This window comes from Rattus norvegicus, chromosome 4 (genome assembly GCF_036323735.1).
Source record: "Rattus norvegicus strain BN/NHsdMcwi chromosome 4, GRCr8, whole genome shotgun sequence".
Taxonomy (NCBI): domain Eukaryota; kingdom Metazoa; phylum Chordata; class Mammalia; order Rodentia; family Muridae; genus Rattus; species Rattus norvegicus.
Genome location: NC_086022.1, coordinates 123109851 through 123122135, shown reverse-complemented (window position 1 = coordinate 123122135; position 12285 = coordinate 123109851).

The following is a 12285-nucleotide window of genomic DNA, read 5'->3' as shown; positions in this document are numbered from 1 at the left end:
AAGCCTCTTGGAAGACCTGCGAGCTATGTTCTCCACCCTTTAAAATGTTTGGATGTGTTGAGATGGGGTCTGGCTGGACAAATCCCACCTTGGCCCCAGTAGTCAGGGTTACACACACACACACACACACACACACACACACACACACACACCACCACCACCACCACCATGCCAACCTCCAGCTAGACTTTATTCTGTTGTTTTGCTGTTGACTTTTAAAATAAAACATTTTTCCGTATAAAATACACATGCAGATAACCCCAACCTTGAGACAGGGACTCTGCACCTCTTCGGACAACTCCTCTGGCTCTTGGCAGCCCTGCCAGACTCAAAGCTCAGCTCTGACAGTGGCTCAGCTGTTTCTTATCACTGTGGGGACTTTGAAAACTGGGCTACTTCTTTTTCTCCTGCAGCCACATGCCGGGGGGTCTCACATGGCCTGGGATGGCCTTGAATATGTAGTGGAGAAAAACCTTAAGCTTCTGACCCCCAGTTCCCACCTTCCCTGCTGGCATTACAGATGAATCACCATGCCAGATATGGTGGTTTGAACAAGATGGCTCCCATAGGCTTCTATAGTGAATACTTAGTCATCGGGTATGGGAACTCCTTGACAGGATTAGAAGGATTAGGAGGTGTGGGCTCGTTAGAGGAGGTGTGTCACTGGGGGTGGGCTTTGAGGTTTCAAAAGCCCAGGCCAGACCTAGTCATAGTCAATCTATCTCTCCCTCCCTGTTCTCTCTCTGTCTCTGTCTCTGTCTCTGTCTCTGTCTCTCTCTGTCTCTCTGTCTCTGTCTCTGTCTCTCTCTCTCTCCCCCCCCCCCGACCCTTTACTCTCTCCTCTCCTCCTCCTTCTCTCCCCACTCCAGATCTCAAAAACTTTGTCAGCACCATGTCTGCTATGCCTCCTGCATGCTCTAACTCTGAAACTGTAGCAGTCTCCAATTAAATCCTTTCTCTATAAGAGTTGCCTTGGCCACAGTGTCTCTTCACTGAGACACTGTTAAGCAGTGCTGGCAATCCAGGGCCTCTGGCATGCTAAGTGAGCTCATCTACCTACCAAATCTCTTGTTTTCTTTCTCCTCATCCTTTCCTTTTGCAGTACTGGAGATTGAACATGGGTTGTTTTTCTTTCTTGTCTGCTTCCCTTGGCTGATCTCTCTCTCCCTCCCTCCCCTCCTTCTCTCCTGTTTTTGTTTGTCAGTCTGTAACTTGACACACAAGCCGGAATCAATCACCTGAAAAGAAGGAGCCTCAATTAAGAAAATGTGGGCATATTTGTGGGACATTTTCTTGATTCATGATTGATGTGGGAGGCCTGGCCCATTGTGGGCGGTGCCATCCCTGAGCAGGTGGTCCTGGGTTTTGTAAGAAAGCAGGCTGAGTGAGCAGTGAGAACGAAACCAGTAAGCAGCATCCTCCATGGGCTCTGTATCAGTTCCTGCCTCCCGGTTCCTGCCTTAATTTCTTTTGATGCTGGGTGGCATGCAGAGATGTAAGCCAAATAAACTCTTCCCTGGTCAAGTTGCTTTGGTCATGGTGTCTATCTCAGCAACAACACCCCACCCCAAGAAATCCTGTCTTCTATCTCTCCCTCCCAGTTTCTTTCCTTTTCTCTCCCCGTTTCTCTCCTTCCCTTACTTGTTTTCCCTCCCCTCTCTGTTTCTTTTGAGTTTGTTTGATGCTATATGATCCAGGGGGCAAGGGACATGAGGAAGTGTTGGCTCACCACACCCCTTATCTTTTCTTAACTTCTGGTTTGTGTGTGTGTGTGTGTGTGTGTGTGTGTGTGTGTGTGTGTGTGTATTCTATGTGCCTTCCCCAAAGCTCATGCACAATCAGTGCTCTCTGGTCGTTGGTCCCATGTTAATGTGGTTCTAGTTCCAAGGGAGTTGATCTTGTGCTGACAGGTAGGAAGCTGAAACCCTCATCTGTGCAGCTTTTCTGTGTTTACCCATTGACGCTTTTTCTATCCCACAGTCCCCCATGTTAGTGAGGCCTCCATTGTCTACAGCAGCTTCTCAGGCTGTCCTTATGTGGTGACCTTGACAGTGATGAATGTGGCCAGGCTTAGGGACGCTATCCTGGAATGGAATTTACTTGGCGTCTCTTATAGACTGGGAAGGGACTGTGCTTATATGAGGACTCTCCCAAGGTCCCACGCTACCCAGGCTGCGTGTCACCTGACTGAGGCAGAGCTTGCGAAGCTCCTCCCCAACCAAGAAACCCTTCTCTTTGTATTCTATAACTGGGGAAGTCACTCCTCTCCTGGGAGCAGAGTTATTTAAGTTGGAAGACCTGTCTGGAAAATCAGCCTGCTGTCCCCAGGGAGTCATTAGTTACTTACATTGGCATCGACTTGTGGATATGCGTTCTGTACTGTGTGTTATAATCCAACACCTACCTGAAATACTTTGCTAATTATTACCATTATTAAGCTCATTATTAGCAATCAGTAGTTAACTATCTGGATGTTCCAAGGCTCCAGGCCTCGCTACTCGTGTGCTCCATGGTGACAGTCAGCTCTCCCACCTCTGGTTCTTGTCCTATTCTCCCTCCACAAATGGAGTGGGCTGACAGTGGCGGGAAAACAAGGAGAACTTCCAGCTAGGAATGGCTTAAAGACACACACACACACACACACACACACACACACACACACACACACACACACACACACACCTCTATTCCCAGCCTCTGGGAGGCAGAGGTGGTGGTGGTGATTGGAGCATCCCTGTGACTTCCAGACCAGCTTGATCTATGCAGCGAGTTCTAGGCCAATCAGGGATACATGGTGAGACCCTGTCTCAAAGAAAGATTTTTTTGTTGTTGTTGTTTTTGTGGGTTTTTGTTTGTTTGGTTGGTTGGTTGGTTTGGTTTAGTTTTTGTTTTTTGTTTTTTGTTTTTTTATTTCTCACGAAGGAGTAATGGCTCAAATAGGAAAATAACAAATTGAACAAGACTATAGAAACTCCGAGACCCTCAATGGAAGCAGGACCTCAACCAAGAGATGTTACTTGTGCTAGTCTCTGTGCTTTCTTTCTACAGCCATCAGGGAGCCAGTTGAGGGATTGGAGGGTCTCAGGATGCTGACCTAGAGCACGCCTTTCAGAGCAGGTCTGCAGAAAGCACTTAGCAGATAAGCATAGGAGAGTAGCAGGTTTCCCCTCTCTGGCAGGTCCCTAAGGCTTGAGTTCCCTAGACTGAGTCCCCTTGTGATCAGATAGGCAGTGGCTCTCAAACACTGAGACAAGGGGGAAAATTATAAATCAATCAATCAATCCAGCCCTCAAAGCAAGAATGAATTCTCTGCCTGGGAAGAGCAGGGGCAGTGGCAGCTAGAGAGGACCTGTGCCTGGATGAGTTTCCAGTGGGTCCGCCCTGGAGAAAGGAAAGTCCTACATGCAAAGAGAGCTGAATCAAACTGGACATGGGACTGAGGAAATGGTATATGCCTTATTATATAGAACCCATTGACCGTGATTGGCTAGGTGTGTGTGTATGCAAATAAGGCATAAAATGAGACCAATCAGGAATGAGCTGAGAAAGCCCACCTAAACATGAGACCATCCTCAGTTAAGTCCACTGTTCTCAAATCCCCCCGAACACCCCTCCCCCACAATGTTGCAGCAGAGTTGGGGAAATTGGAAGGAGAAAGTCAGGGACCTCTTCCAACGCACAGTTTCTTACGTGTTGTGATGTTGATTGCAACCGGGTCGAAGCCACCTGATGTGCACCTGGAGCCTGACCTCGTTTTCGGAGGCTTCCAGAGGCTGCTTCTAAGCTGACTAGAGCCCTCGAGTCATGGCTGTGGGCTCTCATGTAGCCTGCTGCCTTTAGGGGTTCTTGGGTGGGTTCCATTAGCCCGAGGGTTTGTACTTCATTCCTCTTGCAGTAGGCATCTGGCTGTCAGAAGGATGGTAGGTCTGCTTGCTGGGGCCGTACAAAGGTGTGGCGGGCTGTGAAAGGGTACCGGAAGCTAGGGGTTGGCATTCATTTATGCAAGAGTCTGACGGCCTTCACACCCAGAGTTCTCAGCCCTGCTGCTCTGCAGCTGAGATCTCAGATGGCTCCTGGGAGTGCTCCTGCTGCTGTTACCAGCTAGGGTTGCCATGGGGGCCGTTCATGCCCGCTATCACTACTGCCCATGGGACTTCATGTTTTGTTTGGTTCCAGCCCTCCATCCCCTCCCCACCCCCACTCCACCCTCCCTGTGTTTTCCCGTGCTCTAGAATTGGACACACATGTTCCTTCCCTTGCTGACTGGACCAGTGTGGAACCGTGAAGTCTCTCCCTGGTGCCAGCTCACGGGGTGAAGTTGGTGGGTTTCTGCATGTGCCATCTAAAGAGATTTGTGCCCACTCGGAAGCTAAGAAGAGCAGCCCAGGGCTGGAGGTGATGGTGTGTATCTGGAGGCATAGCTCCTGTGAGGCTGAGTAGGAAAGAACACAAGCTGAAGGTTACACAGCAAGATCCTGTCTCAAGCTGAACAAGCAAACAAAGGCTTTCCAGAAGTTTCCACCTTTAGTTCAGTAATCAGTTTTTGACATTTAAAAAAAAAAAAAACAGACTTCTAGTTTATTCTAACATCATTTGTTGAAATCGCTGCTGTTTCTTTTCATGAAACTGTTTTAAATTTTACATGAAAAAATTAAGTTCAGTTTTCAAAAAAAAATCCATAAATGATATGCACTTTACGCTGGTGGGTGGGACCTTGGATTAGCCACTTTTCTGTTGCTGCGGTAAAGCACCCGTGACCAAGGCAACTTATAGAGGAAAGATTGTATTTGGGCTTATGGTTCCAGAGGGATAAAAGTTACCGTTTCCTCTGGAAAACTACGTGGAGATCCCACAGCCCGGGCCATTCTTAGCACTACTTAATTCCCCGCACCCTTTAAAATAGTTTTGTTTTGCTTCACGCGTGTATGTGCACCCTGACTGGTGCCTTCGCAGGTCTAAAGACATCCCCTGGAACTGAAGTTACCAAGGGCTGTAAGCCACCATGTATTTCTGAGAAGTGAACCCAAGTCCTGTGCAAGAGCAGCAAGTGCCCTAACCAGGAGCCCATCTCCAGCCCCCATCTCTCTGGCCTATCCTTCAACCTCTGCTTTCAGGGAAATGGCGAGCAAGGCAACAGGATCGGGAAGCTGAGAGCTCACGTTTTGAACCACTACATGAAGTCAAGAGAGGGAACTGGAAACATCACAGGCTCTTTAAGCTTCTAACGCCCACCGAGATGACATACTCCCTCCAGCAAGGGCACTCTTCCCAAACATCCCCGAAACAGCACCACCAACTGGGAACCAAGTGTTCAAACACGAGGGCCAGTGGGGGAATGTCTCACTCAGAACATGGCAGATGTTCTCAGGAAGGTGAGGGTATGGTTTTGACAAAGGAACAGGTGGTTTGACAGAGAAGCAGGGCAGAGGCCTCTCAGTTCACTGTGCCTCTTGTTTACTGGTTGTTAACCCTGTGTGCGCCGGGCACGGCTCTCAGTCCCACCCTCCGTTCACACCTTCCACTTTGTCAGCTGAGGTATGAGCACTGTCAGCATTCTCATTCTTCAGAGGAAGCAACTGGGGACTGGGGTGACTGAGTGTCCAAATTCTGTGGGGCGAAACCAGAGTGTGAACGCCACTCTTTCCCAGACCCCAGAATTCAACTCACCTCATTCCCCACCACCCATGAGAGATTGCAACATTAGCCCAACGTGACACTAGGATTTAATTGGAAATAAAACTTTCCTTGGTCTTCTTTTTTATTTTTATATTATTTAATTAACGCATGTGTTCACATTTATTTATTGTGTTCAGGGTTAATGATGGTTGTCAGCCACACCATGGGTACCAGACATCAAACCTGGTCCTCTGCAAGAGCTATTTCCATTGGCCAAACCACCTCTCCAAGCCTTCTTAGTCTTCTTATTCATGCCAATATCACTTGAATATATGTATAAAATTATAATTCATACTTATGATTTTCAGTAAACTAAGGTCTTTTTATTTTCTCATTATGACAACATTAGTTAAATTGGCTCACAAATAATACTGTTTTCCTACAATTTTATTCATGACTATTTCATTATTTCCTTTAAACCTCTGAAAAATCTCATCATCAAAGGTATTAACTACCTTTGTATTGCTCTAACACAATATTTTGGGCAGCCAACTTTATAAAGAGAGAAGGTTTTCTTAGCTCACAATATTATAGGCTGAAAGCCCAAACAAGGCAAGTGGTCACATTGAGGTGGAGGGGTGTGTGTGTGTGTGTGTGTTCATATATGTATTGTATGTGTGCGTATGGATGTGCAAATGTATGTGCATGTATGTTCATATATGTATGTGTTTATGTGGGGGAATGTGTGTGTATTGTGTGTATGTATGTGTATGTCCGTGTGTGTGTGTGTGTGTGTGTGTGTGTGTGTGTGTGTAGCAGCAGGAATAGGAATCTAAGAATTATGGCCAGATAGGAAGGCAGAGAGACAGAATAGAGCCCTACAATCCCCTCTGTCTTAGTCATTCTTCTATTGCTGTAAAGAGACCATGACTAAGGTAACTCTTATAAAAGAAAGCACTTAATTGGAGGTTTGCTTACAGATTCAGAGGTTCAGTCCATTATCATCATGGCAGAGAGCATAGCAAGCAGACAGGCAGGCACGGCACAGAAGCAGTAGCTGAGGGTTACACCCTGATCCACAGGCAGCCAGCAGAGAAAGAGAGGGACTGGATCTGGCATAGGCTTTTGAAACCTCAAAGCCCACCCATAGTGACACAACTCCTCCAACAAGGTCACACTTCTCAATACCCCTTCTAAACAGTCCACCAACTAGGGACTAGACATTCAAATATATAAGTCTATGGGGGCCATCCTCGTTCACCCCCAAGACACCCCAAATAAACACCCCCAATGGCCTATCTTCTCTTCAGACTCCATTTCCCAAAGGTTCCACCATCTCCCAAGAGAGCCACCCAGGGGACCAAGTCTCTGTTACCACGGGCCTTGGCTAAGCCAAACACATTTGCCATTACTCACCTGTATTTTACAGGAGCTTACAGGAGGCTCATTCAAGGTCAGATCTAATGAGCCGTGAGTTGGTGTAATCCAGGTCAGCCACGTTCGAGTCTCCACCACCAGCTCCCATGCCGGACACCTCCAGAAAATGAAGGATACATTTGCTTTAAAAAAAAAAAAAGGCTTCGGGGAATATCGCAGGTCAGCAGTTAAGAGCACTGGCTGCTCTTCCAGAGGTCCTGAGTTTAACTCCCAGCAACCACATGATGGTTCACAACCATCTGTAATGGGATCCGATGCCCTCTTCTGGTGTATCTGAAGACAGCTACAGTGTACTCACATACAGAAAATAAAATAAATGAATAAATCTTTAAAAAATAAAAAGCTTTGGCAGGAAGATGGTTCAGTCTGTAAAGTGCTTGCATGAGAACCTCAGTTTAAAATTCAGAACCCATGTAAAAAGCTGGACCCAGAGGCTCAGAATTGTAATGGCTGCTCTGTGGAAGCAGAGTCTGGACTACCTACTCAGCCAGCTCCAGGTCCCAGTAAGAGACGTTGTCTCGAAAGACAAGGTGGACAGCTGTGCTGTCTTATGCCAACTTGACATAGAGTTACCTGCTAGGAGTGACCCTCAATTTAGAAAATGCCGCCATAAGATCCAGGTGTAAGGCATTTTCTTAAGTAGTGACTGCTGGAGAAGGGCCCAGCCCATGTTGAGTGGAGGGCCCCTGGGCTGGTGGGCCTGGGTTCTATAAGAAAGCAGGCTGAACAAGCCATGCAGAGCAAGCCACTAAGCAGCACTCCTCTATGGCCTCTGCATCAGCTCCAGCTTCCAAGTTCTTGCCCTCTTGAGTTCCTGTCCTGACTTCCTCCAGTGAGAGACTACATTGTGGAAGTGTAAGCCACACAAACCCTTTCCTCCCCAGCTTGCCTTTTAGTCATGTGTTTTATTACAGCAATAGAAACCCTAACTAAGACAGCAGTTCCTGCAGAATGATGTTCAAGATTGATCTCTGGCCTCCACGAGTTCATGCATACATGCATACACACACACACACGCACACACAAGTACACATAGACAAGTGCCCTTCTATGTGTGCCTCTGTATGTACATTGTGTGTGTCCCTCAAGTGGCAGAGCAACAGAGCAACCTCCCGGTACAAATTTCCTGTGGTATGGAAAGTTCAATATAATTATTGAAAATTAAATAAAAAAAACACAGCTTAAACATACAAAATTCTAGTACAAGGCTGATGGCTAGGCAGAGGAAGGAGTTTTGTTGTGGATGGGTCCGATGCACACTTAATGAGGGGAGAGGGGCCATTCAGAGAACACAGTGAAAATGCTCTAGAGCTGAGAGAAAGCATGCGAACTCAGAGAAGAATGGAAATTTGCAAAGAGGATAAAAATAAATAACTTTACACCCAAGCTTTGTGTGGGTGAACCTGCCAAAAAACAGGAGGCAACGAGAACCAGCAAAAAGCAACCACGACAGAAAGAGATATATTGTCTGAAAACAGCTAATCAGTTGACAGAGACTTCTTATTGGCGATGTCAACAGATCTTCAGTGTGTGTCGAGAAGACAGCATCAGCAAGAGTTCTGTGCCAGCTGAAACTTGGGAGAGAAGCTGAAGGCAAGGAAAAAGTAGAGCTCCATCCGAGTCCTCCGGAAGGAAGGAACTTTAAAACACTGTCTTAAAGAAAACAGAGCATTCATTCTAAAGGAAGGCCCACCCAGTTTGTGTACCTCGTGACCAGGCAGTGCTCCGTGCCTCTTAACCAGAAGAAGCTCTGCAGACAGAGCCAGGAGCCAGGGCACTAGAGTCTAGGAGGCTATGGAATAGGCAGCAAGGATTCAGGCATCTGGCTGCCCTGGGCGTCACCCAAGTCATTAAAAACATAGAATCAAGGCTGAAGAGATAGCGCAGTGGTGGAGAGCACGTGCTGCTCTGTTACAGGGATAGCAGCTGGGACCCCAGGCCTACCACAGCTGACTCAGGCTCTGAGGGATCTGTTGCCCTCTTCTGGCCTCCACAGGTACTGCAAATACATGTGCGTATACATTCACACAGACCCAGATACAATCACAGACACACACAAACAGACACACACACACAGAGGCACACACAGGTACACACACAAACACACATACAAACACATACTCATGCACATACACACATGCGCACAGACACACACACACACACACACGAACACACATACAAACACACACACTCATACAAACATACCCCCCCACACACACTCACACATGCACACAGACACACATACAAAAACACACACTCATACAAACACATACCCACGCACACACACAAACACACATATAAACACACACACTCATACAAACATACCCCCCACACACACACTCACACACATACATGCACACAGACACACATACAAAAACACACACTCATACAAACACATACCCACGCACACACACACTCACACACATACATGCACACAGACACACATACAAAAACACACACTCATACAAACAAACACATACCCACGCACACACACAAACACACATACAAACACACACAGAGGCACACACAGGTACACACACAAACACACATACAAACACATACTCATGCACATACACACATGCGCACAGACACACACACACACACACACGAACACACATACAAACACACACACTCATACAAACATACCCCCCCACACACACTCACACATGCACACAGACACACATACAAAAACACACACTCATACAAACACATACCCACGCACACACACAAACACACATATAAACACACACACTCATACAAACATACCCCCCACACACACACTCACACACATACATGCACACAGACACACATACAAAAACACACACTCATACAAACACATACCCACGCACACACACACTCACACACATACATGCACACAGACACACATACAAAAACACACACTCATACAAACAAACACATACCCACGCACACACACAAACACACATACAAACACACACACTCATACAAACATACCCACACCACAGACACACACACACATACATGCACAGAGACACACACACACGTATACACACACAAACACACATACAAACACACACATTCATACAAACACATATATACATGCACGCACACACACACACATACACACACACAAACACACAAACACACACACTCATACAAACACATACTCATAAACACACAGGAATGCATAATAAGCAAACGAATAAACAAGCAAACAAACATGGCTGCTTGCACCTTTCCTCCATGGCTCCGGAGGGAGGTGACTATGGGGAGCAGACGTCCTCCTCCTCCAAAGGCATGAGCCACAGGTTAGGGCACGGGGGAGATGGGTCTGGTTGAGCTCCCTTCCATTCAGATTCAAGTCTCATTCCAAGCCTGTGGCGAAATCTCCGGAGCTGTTGCTGCGACTCCGTGCTCTATTTAGTGTTACAAGCGTCATGTAAGGGCTGCTGAGTGGTAATTTGGTCTGCCACCAACCAAGAAAATGATGAGGACTTGGAGAAAACAGGAAGAGCAGCTTTCAGCTGCTAGATGTGGCAAACACAATAATTACATGTTTTCCCTGGAAAACACTTTAATATACTTTCAACACACACACACATAAAAAGTATTTAAATGTTTTCTCCAAAATTCTTCTTCTTTGGAAAATTGGCACGTAACATGCTGTCTTCTGGCTGTAGGTAAGATGTCAAATTAGTTTGTGACCGTGGCTTCCCAAGAGAGCCTCAGAGGGGTTCCAGAGACAGAGTGAGGGGAGAGGGCTCTGACACCCACACTGGAAGCAGTGGAGGCTCCGGGAGCAATTGGTGAGGTTTGCGGTCCTGTGGATGCATGGGCATAGTCATGAGCAGAAGGTAGCCAGGGCTGGGAGGGGAGGCTGAGGAGGGATGCTTTTGAGGGCAGCTCCTGTCGTCTCAAATTACCTTAGGTAAGCCACAGTCTGTGGTTCACCGTGATGAGGCCCAAAGGGTCTATGGGATGCATGAAGACTCTCGAAAGTCAGTGAGGAACAAGCAAGGGGCAGCAGAAGGGTGATCCACTGAGGGGGAGGCCAGAACTGGGAGCAGGAAGTGACATCAGCCCTCCCAGCAAAGACACTGAAGCTCATCCACACTCAGGCGTTAGCATACTTCATCCCCAGCTGGTGGCTCTGTTTGGGGAGATTTGGGGGTTTCGGCTTTGGTACAGGAAGTACACCGCTGGAGATGGGTGTTGACATTAAAATCCATGCCTGTTTGCTCTCTCTGGTTTGTGCTCATGGTTCCAGCCACCATGCCTGTCACCCACTGCCATACTGTCCCTGCCTGCCATTAGAGTCTAACATTCTGGAACTGTAAGCCAAATAAACTCTTCTAGAGTTGTCTTGGTGGAGGTGTTTTTATCACAACAACAGAAAAGTAACCAATACAGCCAGTGTCAGGGAGATGCGGGGGCGTGGAGGGGTCCTGGGCTCTTCTAGCTGGAATGTGACTCTAGGCGCTCTGGAGAACAAGCCAGTGGAGAGAACAGTATGTGCCCAGAGGCCCAGTGGCCGAGCATCTCAGTAGCTACAGCCATGCAGATCAGACCCAAGAGAAGTCAGGTTTTGTAGGGGCTGACATCACCCTGTTATTTTTGAGAACAAGCAAAGCTGAAACGCCCTATACGTTCCTTGCCAGAGGAATGGAGGGATAACCATGGTGGCCAGGAAGCCAGAGCATCTGACATAAGAGTGAGCACAACAGTGCAGAGAGTGAGCGAAACATCCTAGTGGGGGAAGGGAAAAAACACAATCTGCCTAGTCATGTATTTATGCGAGCTGAATACAGCATGTCAGTCAAAAACAAACCAATAGACTGCCACGAGAGTCTGCTTCCTGGTGACCTTTTAGTTGTCATTCCACCGTGTTTGCACATTGACACAAGTATTCGGTAAGTGTCCCAATTGCTGGGCAATACATCGATGTATTTGCCGTAGGTAATTGCGATGATTAATCTTGATTGCAAAATAGATAGGAATGAAAATCACCATAGAAACAAGCCTTTGGGCATGCCTGGCGGCCGTTTCTAAGTTAGGTTAATTGAGATAAGAAGGCCCACCCTGCATAGGGGCAGCAACATCCCGTGGGCTGGAATCCTGGACTGAGCACCAGCGTTCACCTCTCTGTGCCTCCTGAGCATGGCTGCCTCATGCTCCTGCAGCCATGAGAGACTGTCCCCTCAAACCATGAGTCAAATATACCTAGTCTCAGTAAGTTGCTCAATCACAGCAATG